The 22624-nt window shown below is 37.7% G+C and overlaps 1 non-coding gene across 1 annotated transcript; it reads right to left on the bottom strand.

Moving 5' to 3' along the window:
* Positions 1–22209: 22209 nt before the first annotated feature.
* On the bottom strand, positions 22210–22313 carry LOC147496744 (small nucleolar RNA R71). The gene has a single exon (XR_015197202.1). It is a non-coding gene; the product is annotated as a small nucleolar RNA R71 (small nucleolar RNA).
* Between the last annotated feature and the right edge of the window lie 311 nt (positions 22314–22624).

Below are 22624 nucleotides of genomic sequence, written 5' to 3'. Positions count from 1 at the left end.
ATACTTTTAGAACCAATTATGTGAGTAATAATTAAAAGTTAATACTCGATACGTGTTTTTTATGCATTTCAGGTAAAAGTCCATTATGTGTGTAAATGTGCCACTTTAGCGAGATAAAGGAGCAAAGGTCGGTTGCTAAGGAGTTCTGTGATTAAAGGCCAAGATTCAAGAAGACAAAGCCTCTGTAAAGCCCGATCAAAAGATGAAGAGTCAAGGTCCACGCGGGCAGAAACAATGCACAAAGTCAACAGAACTTCCGAAGACCATATCTTTGGACTCAGACCTTGGAATTGGGCCTACCTTATGTCAAAACGACCGACTCGGAAAGAGCTTTCCAATGGTCTAAGCCTTGATCCAATCAGAGGAACAAAAGTGGACGAAAAGTCTGTTGAAGCCAACTAAAGCTGAAGAGGCCTTTTTGGACTGAAAGTATTGGGTTTTGGGCCTGATTCTCTGGCCCAAAACATGGCTCCAAGCCCATGCACGATTTTTGGATTTGAAAGTATAAAAACCAAAGCTTAGCTCTTTGTTAATGGTAGCTAGTTAGACCTAAAACAATATAGATAATTCTAGATCTAGTTTTCAGTAGATTAATTAAGTTTTAATTCCATTTTCAATTCTTGTTTTAGATTAAGTTTTTTGAATCATTGTTCTTGATTGAGTAGATAAATAAAATAGTTATTTTGTCAATTTGATTTTTTGTCATCTCGATTTATAGATCTAGTTTTAATTCTTGTTGATTATCATTTCATAGTTTAAGTAGATTGAAACATTGTTAGTTAATTTAGTTAAGTTAGAATTTTAATATGATATGTAGTTATAATTCAATGGGAAATGATGGTTTGATGACTCAAGGCTAAAACCTCCATTAGAGGGGTTGATGAAGCCTTTGATGAAAACTTAGTGGTATAGTGTAGAAGCATTGTAGAATCTATTCCAATCTAGAAGGTAGGTGATTCGCCATGAGAATGGGTGGACGACCTCACATGCTAGTTAGTATTCGGTAGAAATGCCATGAACACTAGGGATTAGAACTTCGAATTTCTTGCCGTAAGAACATAAGAATCGAGATACAAGAATCTATGCTAGGTTATTAAGTTGGATTCGAGGTGGATTCAATTCCCTCTAATCCTTTATCTAGATTAAAACAATCATATTTCCATAGCATTCAGTGAGTTAAATTCAACATAATCAAATTCATATAGGTATCGTGAGTATAAATTCGTGAAAAACATTAGACTTAAGACCCACTAATTAGAATTAGAAAAACATTCCATGCTAGAGCAGTAGGAGTGGAACAATTTGTTACTCCACTCTATTTCGATAGAATTGAGAGTAGAAACTTTGATAAACATATAGGCTCATAAGATAGTTTTAGTTTACTTACGTTTTGAGTTCATCGCTCATTTCAGAGGTAAACTATTCAATTTTATGTTTTATCAAATGGTACCATTGCCATCTTAGTTGCACTTTAGCATTGTTATCATAGTAGAATTAGTCATTTTAAGTCCTATTAAACCCCACCCACCCTCGTTTGATTCATCTTTTGTGGTTATCCGTTTCAGCGTTGAAAAATTCGACAAAATTACATCGAGCCATCGCTTTATAAGGGAGCACACCGCGCCTATACCGGAACATGGAGCGACCGCCCCATACGAGCGTGGACCATACTAAGTTATTTGGAACACGACGACCCGCGACCGGAGCGACGACTCTAAAACACTAGAATTTCAAGTTACACGGAGCGACCGCGCCTCTATGCGAGTGCATGGCGCTAAAGCAAATTTTCCGGATTTCTACGGGTTTGTTTCAAACCCGATTTTTTAGTTTTTCAAGTGTTCTAACTTGTTATTTACATCGAACACGTGTAAACAAGATGCTATTCATAAGTGAAGCAAGGACGCTTATCAGGTATTCCTTTCTTCCATACCTCGCGATATCCAATTAGAGGTTCATACTAATATATCAAGATTGTTTGGATTGTTGTCGTGTTTAGACTTAGACTTGCATGAGATTAAGGTCCGGTCGGAGAAAAACACCGAGCGTAATTAACCGTCAACGCGTCAACAAACAAATCTATCGAGTATACCTATCACTACACCTCTAGCTACTATTCCACCAACCACTGGACATAATGGTTGAAGAAAGAGAGACTCTCTCTCGACTTTTACAAAGCCTTGAGCGATAGCCCTAAATCTTGCATCGTTCTCTAGGACCCGATTGGGGATTTTGAATTCCCCAAACAAATTTAATTTGTTACCCGTTTTCCATGGTTTAGACCATGAAAAACCTTACCAAACATCGTGTAGGATTGAACAAGTCCTTACAACATTCCATCATCCTACGGTTGATGCGGAACAAATTAAACCGAGGGTATTTCCCTTCACCTTAGCCGATAAAAAAAGACATCTTGGTTAACCGCCTGGCCCTAACTCTGTGGACTCGTGGGCTAAACTCGTTCAACTGTTTATGGAACATTTTTACCCACCCCTAAAGACGGATGAGATGCTTTCCAAGATTCATTTTTTCCGACAAAATCCTCATGAATCATTTTCGAGGCTTGGAATCGTTCACCGATCTGCTTATTGAGTGTCCACACCATAACCTAGCAAAACACGTTAGTTCGTGCCTTTTTTCAAAGGACTTCAACATCACCATAAAGAAGTCCTTGACATAATGAATGGGGTAGTTTCCTAAGTAAAGGAGCCGAGGAGGCTTACAAATTTTTAGAAGATCAAACTAAGCGTAATAACAATTGGGGGTAGTGATGATATCCCCCGCTTTGTTAGTTCTTCTTCAACAGTTAAAGAGCGGTATGTTTGAGATGAAACCGATCTAGAACTTAAAAATTTAATCGAATCTCTAACTAAAAGGTTGAGGCTATTTCTATGCAACAAAAGCCTACCCCATCATGAATGTTAACTCCAACCCATGTAATGTCTGTTTTGAGTCCTCGAGCACCACGACTCTTATTGTCATTTTGCCTATGAACAACAACAATTAGAGCAAGATAATGTGTACTCCATTAATAACTATCCTATTCCTAATGCCCCATGGAGACAACATCCCAACTTTAGTTGGCAAAACAATCAACAAGTTTCACCTCCAGGTCTAATAACCAAAATGTTAGGCAAGCGTTTAACAACTATAATCAAGCTCCACCTAGGCAAGGCCGGGGACTAAGTCGGGGAAATTATAATAATTATAACAACCAAAGCGCCAACCCGACAAGGTTTAGCACAAGGTTGGGGTAATTATAATAGTTATAATACCAATAGAGGTATCGTTCGGTTAACAATAGTAACTATCACAACCCACCCATAAATAATCAACGTGAGATAGTTCCAGTCGCACCACCTGTGACTACTACACCATCACATCCAGATCGTATAGACGCCTTTATACAGGTTATCCAACAACTTTTCCAATCAATGACTCAGTCAGACCAACAGATCTTACAATCCATAAATCAAGGCATACAACAGTTAGCCTAAGAGAAAGCCAAACCAAAAGGCGTGTTTCCAGGACAAGCGATACCCAACCCTAAAACAACAAACACAGCCTTTGAGGTAAACGGTAATACTAGTACGAAAACGACAATAGTAGGTGACCTGAATGCCATCACCACTCTCCGTTCTGGAAGAGTGGTTGATAACAAAGTAACTATGCCTATAGTTACCCCATGATACTCCTACACGGATATCGAACTAGATACGAAGTAGAAACCGATGAGCCTACCACTGTAGAGGTGCGGTTAAACAACAAACTAAGAAACAGAAGCCAAGGTAACACATCAAGTCGGAGCCATACGCTAAATATAGAGCTTAAACCACCATTCCCTCGAAGTTAGCCATGCTAACCGGGGATACAAACTTTGAGGAGATTAGGAACGCGTTTTCAAGAATCTAACAATAAACTTTCTTTTTCTCGAAGCTATTAAAAGCTCCCTAACCACGCTAAGTTTTTAAAGAGTTGTGCACTACTAGGCGTAAGACCAACATACCTAAAGGCGCCTTTTAAGCTGAACAATTCCCAACTTTATCCGAAAATAATGGAATTGTTAAGTACAAGGACCACAATTAGATCCCCATCGTTGTAAAATGCACCTTAGGAGATTCCCACCGCGGCGACGCGTTATTAGACACAGGGGAAGTGTTAACTTACTCCCATATTATTTGTATAAACAAATAGGTCTATAGGAAATGCAACCTACAAAAATAACGTTGCAATTAGCGGACAAGTCAATTAAGTATCCAAAGGGTGTAGTGGAAAACGTCCTTGTTAAGGTTCATGATTTTTACTATCCTGCTGATTTTGTTATCCTCGATACAGAAGTCGCCAACGACTCTGTACCGATCATCTTAGGGCGCCCCTTCTTGGCAACTGCCAACGCACTTATAAATTGCCGCGATGGTAAGATGTCCTTATCTTTTGGCCATCTTACAGTTGAGGTAAATGTTTTTAAAATGATGAAACAATTACCAGATTCGTCTATAGATGGGGAGGTTAGCATGATCGAGAGTTTAGTTCAAGATTATTTTAACAACACGTTTCCCGAAAACAATATGTACAAATTCCTTTCTTTTGGAATTTCAGATTTTGTAAATGACTCCTACTTAGAGGAAGTCAACACCATCCTTGAGTCCACACCAATTGTAGACCCTTCGGTTGCTCCACATATTGAGTATGAAGACTTGCTACCTAAGCAAGTATTCATTATACAAAATGAGGACCCCGACGAAACATCTATTGATTTTCCTTCCACCCCAGTGCTTAAACCTCTTCCCCCGAGAGTTAAAATATATTCAACTTGATCCGGATGGTAGTCATCCGGTAATTATATCTTCTCGTTATCAAGAATGAAGAGACCGCGTTTAATCCGGGTGATTGGGGAACATCGGTCTACGATTGGTTGGTCCCTAGCCGACATTAAGGGAATTGACCCTAATATTTGCACTCATCATTATCCATTTGGAGGATAAGGCGAAAACTTCTTGCGAACCTCGGACGCTTGAACCCGACCATGAAAGAGGTGGTTAGGGAAGAAGTTTTAGGATTACTTTCGATGTGGGTATCATATACCCAATCTCGATAGCGAATGGGTAAGCCCCATTCATGTAGTTCCTAAGAAATCGGGGAGTTACCATGGTGCGTGAAGCGGAAAGGGTGACTATGTTGTCACACAAGGTCCTATGAAATGGAGGATCTGTATTGATTTGACAGGCGTTTAAATGCTATGACACGAAAGGATCACTTTCCTTTACCTTTTATAGATCAAATGCTCGAACTCCTAGCTGGTCATGCTTTTTATTGTTTTTTACGGATGGCTACTCGAGGGCTATTTTCAGATTATTATTGATATTGATGACCAAGAAAAGACTACCTTCACATGTCCCTTTGGAGCGTATGCCTATAAGCGAATGCCTTTTGGCCTTTGTAATGCTCTTGGAACCTTCCGGTGGTGTATGCTTCATATATTTAGTGACATGGTAGAAGCTTTATGGAAGTTTTCATGGATGATTTTTCTATCTATGGAGACTCCTTCTGATCGTTTGTCTAACTTTGTCTAAGGTTTTGACACGGTGTGAAGAAAAGAGCCTCGTTTTAAACTGGGAAAAGTGTCATTTCATGGTGAAAAAGGGCATAGTACTAGGTCACATTGTATCTAGTGATGGCATCGAAGTAGATAAGGCCAAACTAGATGAGATAGAGACTCTACCTAAACCACGGATTTGTCCGTGATATTAAAAACCTTTCTAGGCCATGCGAGGTTTTATAGGCGGTTTATTAAAGACTTCTCGAAAATAGCTAGGCCTTTAACTAATCTGCTTTTGAAAGATGCAATCTTTGATTTTAATTTTAACTGTATGCAGGCTTTTTGAAACTTTAAAAGCCGCCTAACCTCTGCACCAATTATCAGACCTCCCGATTGGTCTAAACCTTTCGAACTCATGTGTGATGCTAGTGACTATGCAGTTGGTGCAGTCTTGGGACAAAAACTAGATGATAAGTCCACTGTTATTTATTATGCTAGTAAAACCTTAAACGATGCTCAACGGAATTATTCAACTACAGAAAAAGAATTCTTAGCTGTCATTTATGCTTTAGATAAGTTTAGTCCTTATTTGGTTGGTTCTAAAACTTTAGTTTACACGGACCATGCGACCATTAAGTACCTTCTTGCAAAGAAGGATGCTAAGCAGAGATTAATCCGTTGGATCCTTCTCCCCGCAAGAGTTCACATTAGAAAAAAAAGGACAAAAGAGGGTCGAAAATGTAGTTGCCGACCACTTAGCTTGACTTCATAAACGATGATCGAGTGATTCCCGAGTCCATACCGGACTTTTTTCCGATGAGCATCAGTATGCGATTTTTTCACCATGGTATCTTTGACATTGTAAATTATTTAGCGGCTGATGTTATGCCTTATAATTGGTCAAGAAATGAGCGTAAAAGTTCTTGGCGAGTTAAGTTATACTCTTGGGATGAGCCATACCTTTTTAAGTATTGTGCGGATCAGATTATTCGTCGTTGTATTCCCGATTGGGAATACAATGAAGTTCTATCGTTCTGCCATGACAAAGAGTGTGGTGGCCATTTTAGTGGGATGAAAACAGCCGCTTAAAGTGCTTCAATGTGGATTTTATTGGCCTACCCTTTTAAGGATGCCCAAGTGCATTGCAAAGGCGTGTATTCGTTGCCAACAACTTGGGCTTAATCCTTAAACGTAATATGATGCCATTAAATCCAATCTTAATAGTAGAAATTTTTGACGTTTGGGGCATTGATTTCATGGGTCCTTTCCCTGTTTCCCATGGTTTCATTTATATTCTAGTTGCCGTGGACTACGTGTCTAAATGGATAGATGCCTTGGCTTGCCGTAGCAATGACCATAAGACAGTTGTATTTTTATTAAAGAATATATTTTTACGCCGGTTTGGCATTCCTAAAGCCATCATTAGTGATGGTGGAACACATTTTTGCAACAGAGTTGTTGCATCCCTAGTGAAAAAATATGGAGTTACACACAAAGTAGCAACTCCTTATCATCCACAAACTAGCGGACAAGTAGAAGTTTCTAATAGAGAAATCAAAAAGATTTTAGAAACAACTGTAAACCCTGATAGGAAAGACTGGTCAAAGTGTCTATCGGATGCCTTATGGGCGTATAGAACTGCTTTCAAAACTCCTATAGGTATGTCTCCCTTTAGACTTGTATTTGGGAAACCATGTCATTTGCCCGTTGAATTAGAGCACCGTGCTCTGTGGGCTATAAAAAGCCTTAACTTCAATATTGATGAGGCAGGTGTCAAACACAAGTTGCAATTGAATGAGCTTGAAGAAATCCGTAGCGATTCTTACGATCTCGCGAAGGATTATAAAGCTAACATGAAACGTGTTCATGATAAGCAAATCTTGCGCAAAGAGTTTGTGGTCGGTCAAAAGGTCTTGCTTTACAACTCCCGTTTACATATTTTCCCAAGAAAACTAAAAACCCGTTGGTCTGGCCCTTTTCTGGTTACTGAAGTCACCCCTTACGGGGCAATCACCTTGGTAAATCCAAATGACAACAATACCTTTCAAGTTAATGGTCAACGGTTAAAACATTTTCACGAACCACGTCCCGATGTAGAGGAAATCCTTTTACTGGGACCACATCTATGAGGATTGACCTTTGTCATTGGTGTACTTCCTTTCACTTCCATATAGTGGTAAGTGCACCATTCAGGTAACCGGGCCCTCCCTATGGAGTGTGTGGCTATAAGTACGGATCCTAAGTCCACGGTTAACATAATTCCGCGTTTTCCACTTTTGCATGTTTTCTCGGTTTTTGAGTCATGTTCCTCTAAGGGGTGAATTATGTATTTAATGTTTTTCGTTTTTCTTATAATAAACTAATAAAAAAATAAATAAAATAATAATAAAAAAATTCTTAATCATAGAAATAGCAATCCAACAAGTCTTGGGAATCTGACTTTAAACGACCCGCGTTAGAACAAATTTTGTGTTTAAAAATTTGTTTGGGGGTGGGCAATCGGTCTCTCCATCTGGATTGCTCGAACTTTCCATTTGTGTTGCTTAGGCCCATTACTTGTTGTTCAATTGGGTTGACGTAATCTAAACTTAGATTTCCTTCGTTCGCATAACTTACATTATACACGCACTTCGAGGCATTTTTCCACCCTTTTATACGTCACCTATGGTTGAAATTGAGTGTTTTATGGATCATTGGATTGGAAATTCTCTACTGATCATTTCCATAACTCATTCGCCAAAATCGGGCCGATGCTTGAAGCGGAAATTGAGTTTGAAATTGCGCGAAAAAATCAGAAAATTTCGAATTCAAAACTGGCTTGGGCCCAAAAAGACGACGCGTCTGCGGCGTCTCCTTCCTTCAAAAAAAAAAACACACGGTTTCTTTCTTTTTTTAGTCAATCCCGCCGGTTATCAAGGTAAAACAAACCTTAAACACCAAAATAAAAAAAAAAAAAAGAGAGAGAGAAAAACCTAATTACACCCACACCAAGATAATCAAATCCAACTAAAATCTTCTTTAAACCATTACCACCACCAACCTAACTCCGGAAACCGCCACCACCGTTGTTTTAGTTGGTTTTCTTCAAACTTCGCCTCCCCACATTCTACAAAACCATTAGTTGTCTCGAAACTTCAATGGCACTCTGACGAAGAATTTTGCAGAGCACGCTTTTGCTTTAAACGACTTAGGCATTTTACGACGCCGGAGATGATTAGGAGGCATTGGAGCGGATTGTGGTATTTCGACTGAGGAGTTCTATCACTATGATTTGGTAGAACAATTTTATAAAGAAACAAGAATTGAGGGGATAGGATTTTCATAAAGGTAGCGAGGAACGAGGAGGGGAAGTAACGAGACATTGTTGGTGGAATCGTTAGGGAATTACGCTTTGAAAGCAACTCGGTAGCGACAATTCAGGAATCCGATTATATTGGAGTTCCTGCTTTGATGAAGGATACTTGTCGTGGAGGGTGAATACAATCCGACATCTCATTCGTCGGCCCGATCAACCCGAGAACCAATCAAACGGGCCAGAGCTCAATGGATTGGTAGGAACGCCGGGGAAAGACAAAGTCGGTGATATCGGCCTACAATGTCTGCACGTTCTCTGGATTTTGCAAACAAATAAGTATAATTTCTGCATCCTCGATTTAATATTTAATGTGATTCGAGGAGTGGGGAAGAACTTGGCCTCTTTCTTGTATTGATCATTAAGATCATGCTCTCCTTTAGAGCTCGCCGCAAGATCTGCTCCTATTAAGATCAAATTGCATTCTAATGCAAGTATCTATACGGATTGCATCCAAGAGACTTGGCCGTTGTCTGAAGAAAAAATGGTTGAGTCGGAGGATGAAAGGGAGGATATGACATGTCTGGATGACGATGCATTAGATAAATGTAGTTCTAATTTAGAACTCATGCAAGTATTGCAAACTGCCTTGCGTTGCGTTTATGGTATTTGTGAAGATATCCGAGATAGACAGATTGTAGTTCGAAAGAAGCAAACAAACCTTCGTGGCGAGACTTGAAATGCTTTCGAAGGGGTTCGGGACGATATCTTGTCTAACATGGAAACTATCCACCAAAGCATCAACAAGCCCAAGATGCGATTACGGATGAGAGATGGAAGCACGCTTGTTCGAATAGAGATGCTACGACACATGATACCCGTGGAGGACTCTGTTTTCAGCCGAGTCCGACAGCATGACCGTCGTCGCCGACGACGATGATGGTTCAAGCCATTCTCCATGCCCGGACCAATCTCCATCTCCGGGCCCATCTTCATCACATGGCTAGGTGTTCACCATCGGTTGTGTTATTTGTTATTTCATGGTTTTGATTGTTTTATTAGTTGGATTTTAATTAAGTAGTTAAATTTAAATATTAATGTGTTTGTTTAATGTTGTTTGGATTTAAATTTTATTTTTAATATAATTGGTTAATTTCGAGTATTGCTTGTTTTTATCATTAATCCCACCTTCCCGACTTGTTTGGGGCTGGTAATATTTGTACCGAGCATAATTCGTTATATGATCATCCGCGGTAAAGTAGTCTTGAAGGAAAGGTTGATAATTTGGCCGATATTGGCATATCTATAATTTGTGTGGTGGTAGCATGAAATGTAGGAGAGTTTAGAAGTTACTATTCTAAATCCATTATGAAAGATACCAGGATTTTTAGAAAATCACGAAAATGGTTTGTTTCCGTTTTCGGGTTTGGAATTTTTCTATTTTCGGAAATTGCCTTAAAACAATTTGGGAAGTTGCCGATTCATTTTGGAAGCTCAAAACCTATTTAAACTCCATTCATTCTACACTAACAAACCACACTACACCCCACCATCATCCCAAGACCTTTCACTCCAAGCTTTTCCTTCTTTTTCCTCCAAATTTCTGTTTTCAAGATTCTACGAAGCGCTGCATGCATACATTTCACAAAGTTTAGTCAGAGCCCGACCCGCGCCCTCCTTGAGCGCGACTCGCGCCCAAACACTGTAATAGCAAAAACCCACGAGCGACCCGCTTCTATGGCGCACCCGCTACCGCTTCTTCTATCAACGCGAAAAATTCCAATTTTCATAGGGTCATTCTAGGATTTTTTTTGGAACTGTTCAAAGAGTAGTTGAGATGACATCCCCTATAGTCATACCTGAACAGTCTTTCGAAGATGTGTTGGGCACCAAGACCTATGGACATTGGTTCCGACACAGGATCCTGCAGTTAGGATGGCGTCATCTACTGGTAAGTGATGACGATTCATATTCACAATGACTTCTTTGCTTATTTTTATGACCACGTTAAATTCTATTGTAATCGGGATGGAGAACACAAATTCTCTCGTCAGAGTCGATGACACGACACATCAATTCAATAAAAATGTGGTCGCTTTAGTTTGTGGATTACCAATACCGATCCTCGTTCACACATGGGCATATATGACCGATAATGCATATCTTTATGATTATACATATTTCCATGAGTATTATGGGGAGGGTATTTCGAGTAATGGACCGGGGCGATATAGCATTGCCCTTGGTAGCCTTTCCCTAAACGTAGGCACCACCATGTTATTCATCCCGATGAATATTTTGGGGAATGGCAATTCATTTCGCAAACAATCATTTGCTGGTGAGATTTTCCTCGCTTTAATGAGGGGCGCCGCCCGATATGACATTCCCCGAAGTTTTAGTCGCTAGTCTTAAGAGAGCCCAAACCATGAGGCGTAAGTATCTTCTTATGCCCTGTGTTGTTGATAAGCCGCATCATGCGTAGTTGTTTACGTATTTTGTGCACAATTCACAGATTGGAAAAGGGTTGAAGTCATGAGACCCACCAATTGGGTGGTTCGCTCATTGCGCGAATAATGACTTGGCGGGATGGCGGACCTCATTTGGTCAGCCCCGTACATCCCATCAAACATAATAACACTTAACAGGTTAGCATTAGTAGATGATAAATGGCGGCAAGCTTGGCAAGTTATAATGGACTGGCAGGATGCGAAGGAACCTTATCTCTTTAATGAGGAGGTGGACGTTTAAGCGGGAGATAAGGTAAGTTTTTAGTTTTGTTATTGTCTGCTTATGTCCCAATCATATTTAATTCTGTTAACCCCATAATGGGTGGAACTCTTATAGAGTTGCGTCAATATTTTTATTTCCTATATTAGTATGTTCTAACCTTGTTTTGCAGATGTCCCAGAATTTCACGCGTTTCCATGGTATTGTTCTACCCTCTTTATTTAAATGCTTTGAGGACAAAGCATGCTTCTTGTTTGGGGGCATATAAACACGTGTAATTAAGGCATCTGTTAGGATATAGATATGTATAATATGCATTTGTTTCCAAGTTAAAATTTCAAAAATATAAATAAATAAGTGTATGCTATACACTTAGGAATATTGGTATTGTTTTCCTACTCTATGTGCTTAACAATCTAGAAGTCTCACGTAGCTTTTGCATCAGAATAATTGTTAGCAACTTAGGTTAATATGTAGGTAATAATCTTTGCATCTATCTATAAATATATTACATGAGTATCTATGATTGTTAGCAGTAAGTTTATGAAATCTAGGCTAGAGTACTTATTCTACAAATCTCGTGGAGAATATAGCCTAAAGCCTTTATATGAGTAAAACATTTGAGAAATGACACAAGTGAGAAGTAAAATCCGGATAAAGAAATCACACGCCCACTTGCTTGATCACTATGCCATATCCTAAGCGAGAATTTAGGCCCTCTTTTTGGATCGATATAGCCAGAAATTCAAACCTATGAATTATTTTCCGCTAGTAAGCCCCTCGAGCCTTTCTTTAGCCTTCCATAAACCACAATTCCTTGACCCTGTTACAAAAAACAAACAAAATAAAAATTCAACTTACCCAATCTAGAATAACTCGAGAATAGAATGAGTGAAGAAAGAAGAAGAGAAAACCCGTGGTAAACAAAAATTAGTAGTTGCTTGAGGAAAAGAAAAGAAGTTTCCATCCAAGGAAAAGAAAAAAAATAATAATAATAATAATAAATAAATAAAAATAAATAAAAATAGAATAGAATAAAGGGAGTCAAAAGCCAAAGAAAAGAAAGAAAAATATGGCTAAGGATGGAAACAAAGTAAAGAAGCAAAAAGAAAATAACAAGGTTTTCTCTAAGTTACATAATATAAATATTCTATTATCTCGGACTTGTCCTTTTGAATATCCATTTCCTTCCTTCTTAAACCATCTCCTAATCCCATAACACCTAATAAAGACCTCTAGCTCAATTAGGAATAGGTTAGTGTGATAGTAAGTGGCAGATGTGTTTGATCGACTCGGCTTCCTTGTTGTCATTGAGATTGTAAGGTAAAGTGTGCCCATCGCATTAATCGAGTAGCTTAAAACTTGAGTGGAAAAATCAGAGTGGTTTTCGCCTTGACAATTATGTGAGGACCTACTTAAGGACGCTTATTTCGAAGTTTTCAGAAACTTAACCCGCTAGGCATTTCATAGTATTACTCATAGTATATATATTTGTATCATAGATGATTGATTTTTATGCATATATTAGTTTAGGTTTTTAACTTGGTTATTCTTATTCAGTTGCTAGTGAGATGTATAGATAGTTGGGAAATGAATGAGGAAACAATAGTTTTATTTCTTAGTCGTTGTAGTATAGTTGAAGTTTGTGAGTACTTTCACTCGAAAACTCTCACGAGGCTATAACTTGTCCACTAGGAAATTCCTAGTGGTTTAAGGCCTTGTTGCATATGGTCAATGCAATCGCACTCAGCGAAACGAGAGTAGATAGAACTCCATTTTTGGTCACTTATTCTAATTTCTCATCTTTGCTTGAGGACAAGCAAAATGCTGTTGGGGGGGTGGTTTGATAAGATCCCAAAACTGTAGTTTTAACCCCGTAACAGTCATACTTTTAGACCAATTATGTGAGTAATAATTAAGAGTTAATAATCGACACGTGTTTTATGCATTTCAGGTAAAAGTCCATTATGTGCAGAAATGTGCCACTTTAGCGAGATAAAGGAGAAAAGGTCGGTTGCTAAGGAGTTCTGTGATTAAAGGCCATGATTCAAGAAGACAAAGCCTCTGTAAAGCACGGTCAAAAGATGAAGAGTCAAGGTCCACGTGAGCAGAAACAGTGCACAAAGTCAATAGAACTTCCGAAGACCATATCTTTGGACTCAAACCTCGGAATTGGGCCTACCTTATGTCAAAACGACCTTCTCGGAAAGAGCTTTCCAATGGTCTAAGCCTTGATCCAATCAGAGGATCAGAAGTGGACAAAAAGTCTGTTGAAGCCAACTGCAGCTGAAGAGGCCTTTTTGGACTGAAAGTATTGGGTTTTGGGCCTGATTCTCTGGCCCAAAACATGGCTCCAAGCCCATGCACGATTTTTGGATCTGAAAGTATAAAAACCAAAGCTTAGCTCTTTGTTAATGGTAGCTAGTTAGACCTAAAACAATATAGATAATTCTAGATCTAGTTTTCAGTAGATTAATTAAGTTTTAGTTCCATTTTCAATTCTTGTTTTAGATTAAGTCTTTGAATCATTGTTCTTGATTGAGTAGATAAATAAAATAGTTATTTTGTCAATTTCGATTTTTGTCATCTCGATTTATAGATCTAGTTTTAATTCTTGTTGATTATCATTTCGTAGTTTAAGTAGATTAAAACATTGTTAGTTAATTTAGTTAAGTTAGAATTTTAATATGATGTGTAGTTATAATTCAATGGAAAATAATGGTTTGATGACTCAAGGCTTAAACCTCCATTATAGGGGTTGATGAAGCCTTGATGAAAACTTAGTGGTATAGTATAGAAGCATTATAGAATCTATTCTAATCTAGAAGGTCATGATTCACCATGAGAATGGGTGGACGACCTCACATGCTAGTTAGTATTCGGTAGAAATGCCATGAACACTAGGGATTAGAACTCGAATTTCTTGCCGTAAGAACGTAAGAATCGAAATACAAGAATCCATGCTAGGTTATTAAGTTGGATTCGAGGTGGATTCAATTCCCCTCTAATCCTTTATCTAGATTCAAAAACAATCATATTTCCATAGCATTCGTAGTTAAATTCAACATAATCAAATTCATATAGGTATCGTAGTATAACACCCTTCGTAAAACTCTCATTAGACTTAAGAATGACTAATTAGACTAGAAAACATTCCATGCTAGAGCACTAGGAGTGGAACGAATTTGTTACTCCACTCTATTTCGATAGAATTGAGAGTAGAAACTTTGATAAACATATAGGCTCATAAGATAGTTTTAGTTTACTTATATTTTGAGTTCATCGTTCATTTCGTAGGTAAACTATTCAATTTTATGTTATATCAGTATACAGTCTACACTATCGTGAACTCCTAAAAGTATTTCCACTAATGAAAAATGGTAAACGTCCACACTATCGTGGCTTACTACTTCTCGGTGTGGAGGGTGATGAATGGTCAGATAGGGACAAGAGTAAGTCTACCTCAGGTTGTGTCTTTACCTTGTGAGGTGGAGCCATAGCATGGAGGAGTGTCAAGCAGAAATGCTTGTCTGACTCCACCATGGAAGCTGAATATGTGGCAGCCATTGAGGTAGCCAAAGAATTAGTTTTGGGTTCGGAACTTCTTATAAGCAAGTAAACATATTGAGCACAAGTACCACCTAGAAAAGAGGAGATGTTTATGTTACCAAGATAACATCAGAAGATAACCTAGCTGACCCCTTGACAGGCATGTTGAGGGGATGGGAATCAGATGCTTGGCAGCATAGCTTTAAGTATAAGTGGGAGATTTGTTAGTAGTATACTAAAAATCAATGCTTTGAGTATAAGTGGGAGATTGATAGGGTTATATACTAAAAGCATTACTTTTGTATTAACTCTAATTCTTTATATTTTGAATGAGAATCATATGGGCAAATGTTATGCATATTATATATGTTATTAGTTATATGCATGTGTCTAATACTTTATGTTGTATATGATATGGTGTGAACACATAGAAGATCATATCATCAGTACCTTATAAAGTATAAGTAATCGTTCACAACCTCGATGGATTTGGACAAACCATTGCTACGGTTGTAGTATAATCTGGTATTAGTCTATCTTAACTATAGGATTACACTAGTACACTTTGTGTGTATTGAACATGACCAAGTGAGGTTGTTTCTCCTTATATTGACTATATAAGAGAACAAACGCCTATGTTATTATGGATGTTTGTCCTCCTAATCCGGATATAATAACAGGCACTTACATGTATTGTACATTGCTTTAAATCATCAATGAGTGAGATTCATTTGTGAATCAACAAACTCGATGGATTGGGTAATGACATTGTATGTAAGGTATGCTGTTGATTATAGAAGGAATCCTTGTCCCGCAAGAAGTCGGGTTAATGATGTCCCCTTGAGGAGCTCAAAAAGATTGTCATGTAAACCCTGCAGGTGGATTTATTACGACATGACAATGAGGTTGAGTGGTACTACTTAAGGACAAAAAAAGTTGATTAATGTAGTTGTCAGTAACTTGACTTAATCAACGGACATTCGATATCTTCAATACAGAGAGATCCACAAGCATATAATATGGAGCCCATAAACGCTAACACGTAATTTAGGATTAGGGCGGTAGTGCAACAATGGCCTTTAGTGGAATAAGCCATTTGTTGACGGACTTGGGCCGTGTGTTCTGGGTGAACATGGGAAGCCCAAGCCCGTCAAGAGGCCCAACCCTAATTTCTCCTCATGGTCCCTATTGTAGCCTATAAATAGAATACTCTCTCTCTGGCCAAAATTTACTATTCACTTGAACAGAAAAAGAGGTAAGGAAAGATAGATCCAAAATTGGATCTAGCTTTGTGAGAAAGAAGGGGATTGGTAGATCATTGTCCACACAACGTCCAATCTATTCTAAAGGAATACAACAAAAGATCAAGGGGTTGATTTCGGATTTGATAAAGCTTGGATTCTCAGAGTTATCTAAATCGGATTCAAAGGTATGTTTTCTATTCAAAATCGTGAGAACCCATTGATTTCGCTGCGCGTGGTTCTCACGGTTTGTAGAAATATTGATTCTGAAAATAACGGTTCCTACACACGGGCTTTCCATATGATCCTTAATGCTCCGAATTGCTTCGTTTTACCTTTTTTCTCTAATATTCCACAAAACTCTCTCTTTCACCTGTAGAATTATAAAACATAACTTACAAACACTATTAGTCCACTAAGATGGCTAAACAAGAGGCATAATCGAGAGTTAAATTGCACTTTTTGAGCACTTATCAGATGGTTCAGAAAGAAAAAGGAAAGGAAAAACAAAATCTGGAAAGATGATAAACTGGGTCTTCAAGATACTTGTAACCAGAGAAGAACCTCGTTTTGTTATTTTGATTCTCAATTGTGATACATTCTTATAGCCCTTTGGCTTTGTGACTCCATATGGTTTTGAATTTTGGGAGTTCTAACTTTGCTTTTGATTCTTTTTGTTTTTGATATCGTCTTCGTTTGATTTTGAACTTTTGGGAGATTTGATTTTTGACTCCTTTGGAATTTTAGAATTTTGGTTTTTGATAGGTCTTTCTTTTCTTTTCTTTCTTTTCTTTCTTTTCTTTTTTGGAAGGAAATATAGATGTTCTATTTTTGTACAAGGTATTCTCTTCTCTTTTTCTGATAACTATCCAATTCTTAACTCATTAGCTAGGTAATCTTTTTATGGTGTGTTGTTATGGGTTAGGAATTATTAGTGAAGAATAAAGTCTTTTAGAAACGGTGAAGGCTCAAAAGGGGTAACAAGAGGAAAACTAAGAGGTTTTAACATATATTTGGCCATATCGATCCAAAAAGGGCCTAAATTCCCCCATAGGATATGGTGTGGTGATCAAGCAAGTAGACGTGTGGTCTTTCTATCCTGACATCCTTTTTGTTATCACTCAATAATCATTCAGATGAGGCTTTTAGCTAGATTCTCACCGGATATGGAACTTAATTGTTCTAACCTTGGCTTCAGAAACTCATTGCTATATACAAACAAATGCCGATGCATGCCATTCATGAAAAGATGCAGAAACTATTGTACGTATATTAGTCTAAGTACGAAGAACAAGTCCTTATTCTATTACTAAAATGAGACTTCTAAACTTTTTATTCATCATAGAAAAAGGAAACAAGACTTTTTAATACTAAATGGAAAAATATTTTTGGTCTTTTTCAAAAAATGTTTTAGGAAGGAAGAAATATACTATTATATATACTATATAGAAATTGCCTAGTTTTTGCAAAATGTTACTATACTAACTCTATGATAGAACTATGCTTGTCCTCAAGGTATGAAAAGATAAGGAAAGAGATTACCATAGAACATGAGCAAAAATGGCGATACACCTGTATTATGTTCTTCATGATGAAAATACGCCAACCCCAAATAAGTTTGGGGCATGGGTTGTTCGATATAGAACGAGAAATATATGGTTTTATTATGCTAGGGATATTTATTCTAATATAAAATCTTTTTGGGTTTTTGTATTTTTGAAAACATGCATGAAGGAAAAATGGAAAATTTTGGCCTGATGTATTTGCTTTACCTTCTACTCATAAACCAAATTCCACAAGAAAAAGCAAAATAAAACAAGTAGATAATATTAACCATAAAGTTAAACTTATACTATGTTATACACGTGAAAAAGAAAGATAAAAATAAATAGATCCAACTATACGGACACTAGGAATCCTAGTCAGAATATGTGTGTGACTCGTCTAGACGTCTAGAAGATCCTTCTCCTTGTTGACGTCAAGGCCTGGCATGTTTATCACTACGCGAGAGCGTATCTCTAATACTCTGCAGTGTTCTAGTTACACTATGCTGAAAACATTATTGCTCCTGCTAGAAAGATCGTTGTTCCTCTTTGAGGGTCCGCTGTTCCGCTATGATGTTACCCTGAGTTTGCCTGAGCTGGTGGAGATATGAGTGCAGAATCCTCTAGCCTCCATGGAGGAAGTGAATTCCGTCCATGGGCTGAGTGAACTGTCGAGTGGCATCTTCGGCGAAGTAATCCACATTCTCAGTCGGGCGTGCTTGTTTAGTAGCTCTGGCTTCAGGTGGAAGCCACGACTTTTGGATGCAGTGGGCATAGATAGGACCTGTGGTAGCATCCTTGACCTCCACTAGGGCGTTTGGTGCCCAGTGCTGCATGATCTTGGTGACCAGCACTAGTAGAGGGGCAGTTGTCTTCTTCGGTTTGCTAAGTTGCTCGAAGATAAAGAAGACGATGCAGAAGCTGTTATTCTGCTCTTGAAGAGCCCATAAAAGATGAAGCATCACCGTACCTATATCCGATGGCTTGGCCGAGCCTAGCAGGTTGTAGGCTGTCCACTGAGATACTACTGGCTAGTTCTTTCATAGCAAACTCTGGTAAGCATAGTGAGACTTGGGGTTTTTAACCCCTTCGAGAAGTGTCTCTACCATCATCATGTCGATGGTCTTTCCATCTGGGGACTGTTTCTTTTTTGAATTTTTTTTTTAAGAAAGGAAGAAACATTCTACTATATCTAATATAAGAAATGCCTAGTTTTGTAAAATGTTGTTATACCACCCCCAAATAGAAATACGTTTTGTCTTCAATGTATGAAGAGATAAGGAAAGAGTTATTATAGAAACATGAGCAAAAACGGCAGTACACCCGTACTCTATTCTTCGTGTTGAGAATATACCACCCCCAAACAAGTTTGAGGAGTGGGTTGTTTGATATAGAATGAGAAACACTTGGGTTATCTAACTAGTAAGCCACGTAATTATTCTACTATGAAAATTTTAGGTTTTTGTATATTTAGGAAAACATAAGTAGTGTAATTTTTTTGGAAATGATGACATGATGTAGTTGTATTACCTTCGTTCTACTCATATACCAAATTCTATATAAAACACTAAACATGCATCCATGATTATTATTACATTAACAATTGAAGAAATAAAAAGTGTGAAATGTAAAGTACGGAAACAACTATCTAAACGGACACATATGAAATATGTGTATGTGTGTGTGTGTGTGTGTGTGTGTGTGTGTGTGTATGTTTTAAAGTAATTGTTTTTTCAATCTAAATGTATCTCTAACCATATAGAGGATAAAATCATACGTTTATCCAGTATCATTTTGGTTACTCTGGGACGTAAGATTTTCATTTTTTATATCCTCAAGTTTTTGAAAACTATATAAAGATGTTATAAAGTTACTGATAAGAGCCCAAAACTGTAGTTTTAACCCCTTTAACAATATCGCTTTTGACCAATTATGTGATTAATAAGTAAGAGTTAGTATTGTTATCGTGTTCTTATGTATTACAGGCATTGGAGTTGAATATGTGTAGAAATGCGCCCTTTTTGTGAGATAAATGAGAAAGGGTTGGTTGCTAAGAAATTCTATGATAAAAGGCCAAGATTCAAGGAGGAAAAGCCTTTTTAAACCCCGGTCAAAGCTGAAAAGTCAAAGTCAACGTGGGTAGAAACAGCGCACAAAAGTTAGTAGAACTTCCGAACGTCATATCTTTGGACTCAGACCTCGGCATTTGGCCTACCTTATGTCAAAATGACCGACTTGGAAAGAGATTTCCAGTGGTCCAAGCCTTGATCCAATTAGAGGAGCAAAAGTAGACGAAAAGGGTTGTTAAAGTTATTTCCATCTGGAAAGCCCTTTGTGGACTGAAATAATGAGGTTTTGGGCTCGATTTTCCGGCCCAAAACATGGCTCCTCAGCCCATGCATGAATTTGTGGATCTGGTCTCCTCCATATGAAGAGACAAAGACTTAGCTCTTAAGCTACCTAGATCTAGATTAGAAAATGGAGTTTTAAGTTAGTTTTTTACTTAGTGATAATAATATAGAATTAGTTTTCATTCCAATTAATTAGTTTTTGAACAAAGAATGAGTTTTATTTAGAATCAGATTTAGTTTTATAAAAAGAATTTGTTTCTCATTTCAATTTGGTTTATGATTCAATTCGTATTTAGCTTTAGTTTGTCTTAAATTCATAATTAGTTTGTCTTAATTTCATTTCATAAATTCAGTTTTAAATTCATTTTGAATCATTATTATTATTGTTCCATTAGATTTATAAGTTTAATCATTTATTCAATAATGAGTGGTTCTATGTGTTCTTGTTTTAGAAATGATAGTATAATGATTCAAGGCTAAAATCTCCATTAGACGGGTTTGAGGAAGCCTTGATGAAACTTGATTGTTGTTAGCATAGAAAATGTTTGTAAAAGAGATTACCATGAACAATTAGGGATTAGAAACACCCAATTGTTATGCGAAAGCATTTCAATTTTGATTACGACATTTCTTCGTTAGTTTATTAAGTCGAATCAAGGTGAAATCAAATTTTCCTAATTCATTTTCATATTGTCAATTTAATATTTCCGTAGTTGAATTATATCATCTTGATTAGTATTTTTACCATCGTAGTATAATTTCCATCGTTACTCTCATTGACTTTGATAGACTGATTATTGTAGTTAACGTGAATTCTAAAGAACTAGGAGTGGAACGAATTCTCTACTCCACTTATTGCAATAGCATCAAGAGTGTACAACTTTGATATATAGAATAGTTTTTAAGCTTTAGTTTTACTTACCTTGTTGTAATTGTATTCGTAAGTAAAACTAGCATTTTAACTTTTATCAAATGGCGCTACTGCCATCTTAGTTCTATTTAGATTTGTTTTCGTTTGTATTATTAGTCTTACCAAAGTCCCATTAAACCCACCAACCCTTGTTTGGTTCTAACAGTGATTGTTTGGTTCAGAAACTAAAACAATTTCTCAAAAAAAGCCTGAGCGCGCCTTGCGCCCTCAGAAGGCAAAGTTCGAGCGCCCCATGTGCTGAAATGCCTGGAACTCAAGTTAGACCTGGGCGCGACCTGCGCCCTATCTAGGCTATTTCTGAGTGCAATCCACGCCTTTTCTAAACAGCCCGATGATTTTCACAGGTTAGTACAAACTTCCATTTCTTCAAGTTATTCAGTGTTTCTAACTTGTTAAATACACTGAGCTCGCGTATACAAGACGCTATTCATAAGCAAAGCAAGGAGGTATTCAGGTACTTCTTTCTTCCACTCCTTGAATCTTCTATCAGAGGAGTTCTTATACTAGCACATCAGGGTTGTTTTGATTGTTGTCGTGTTTCTTTAATATTGGACTTAGCCTTGCATGAGATTAAGGTAAGGTAGAGAAAAAACAATTAACGTAATCTATCGTGAACGTCAACACACACACCTATCTAGTATACCACACACCATACCTGAAATAATGGCTGAAGAAAGAGAGTCTCCTCTCTCTGACTTTTACAAAGCCTTGAATGATAGCATGAAATCTTGCATCGTTCTTACAGACCTAGTGGGGGATTTCCGAATCCCCCCAAATATATTTAATTTGTTACCCGTTTTTCATAGTTTAGACAATGAAAAACCTTATCAGCATATGCGTAGGATTGAACAATTCCTTACCACATTCCATCATCCTACGGTTAGTGCTGAACAAATTAAACTAAGGGTGTTTCCTTTCACCCTGGCCGATAAGGCGGAGTCTTGGTTAACTACCCAAGTGCCTAATTCTGTGGACTCATGGGCCAAACTTGTTCAACTATTTATGGAACATTTTTACCAACCACTGAAGACAGATGAAATGCTTTCCAAGATTCTTTTTTTTTAACAAAATCCTCATGAATCGTTTTCAGAGGCTTGGAATCGTTTCACTGACCTTCTTATAGAGTGTCCACATCATAACCTTGCGAAAGACACGTTAGTTCGTGCCTTTTTCAAGGGACTGTTACACCACCATAAAGAGGTCCTTGATATAATGAATGGGGGGTTAGTTTCCTCAGTAAAGGAGCCTCAGAGGCTTATAAATTTTTAGAAGATCAAACAAAGTGTAATAATAACTGGGGGTAGTGACGATATCTCCCGCTCCACAAGTTCTTCTTCAACAGTTAAGGCTACCAGTATGTTTGAGGTTAAATCCGATCCTGAGCTTAAAACTCTAATTGAATCCCTCACTGAAAAGGTAGAAGCTATTTCTGTTCAACAAAAGCCTACCCCTG

This window comes from Coptis chinensis, chromosome 5, assembly GCF_015680905.1.
Source record: "Coptis chinensis isolate HL-2020 chromosome 5, ASM1568090v1, whole genome shotgun sequence".
NCBI lineage: Eukaryota > Viridiplantae > Streptophyta > Magnoliopsida > Ranunculales > Ranunculaceae > Coptis > Coptis chinensis.
The sequence above is the reverse complement of the archived record's forward strand: the minus strand, read 5'-3'. Positions and strand labels throughout refer to the sequence as shown.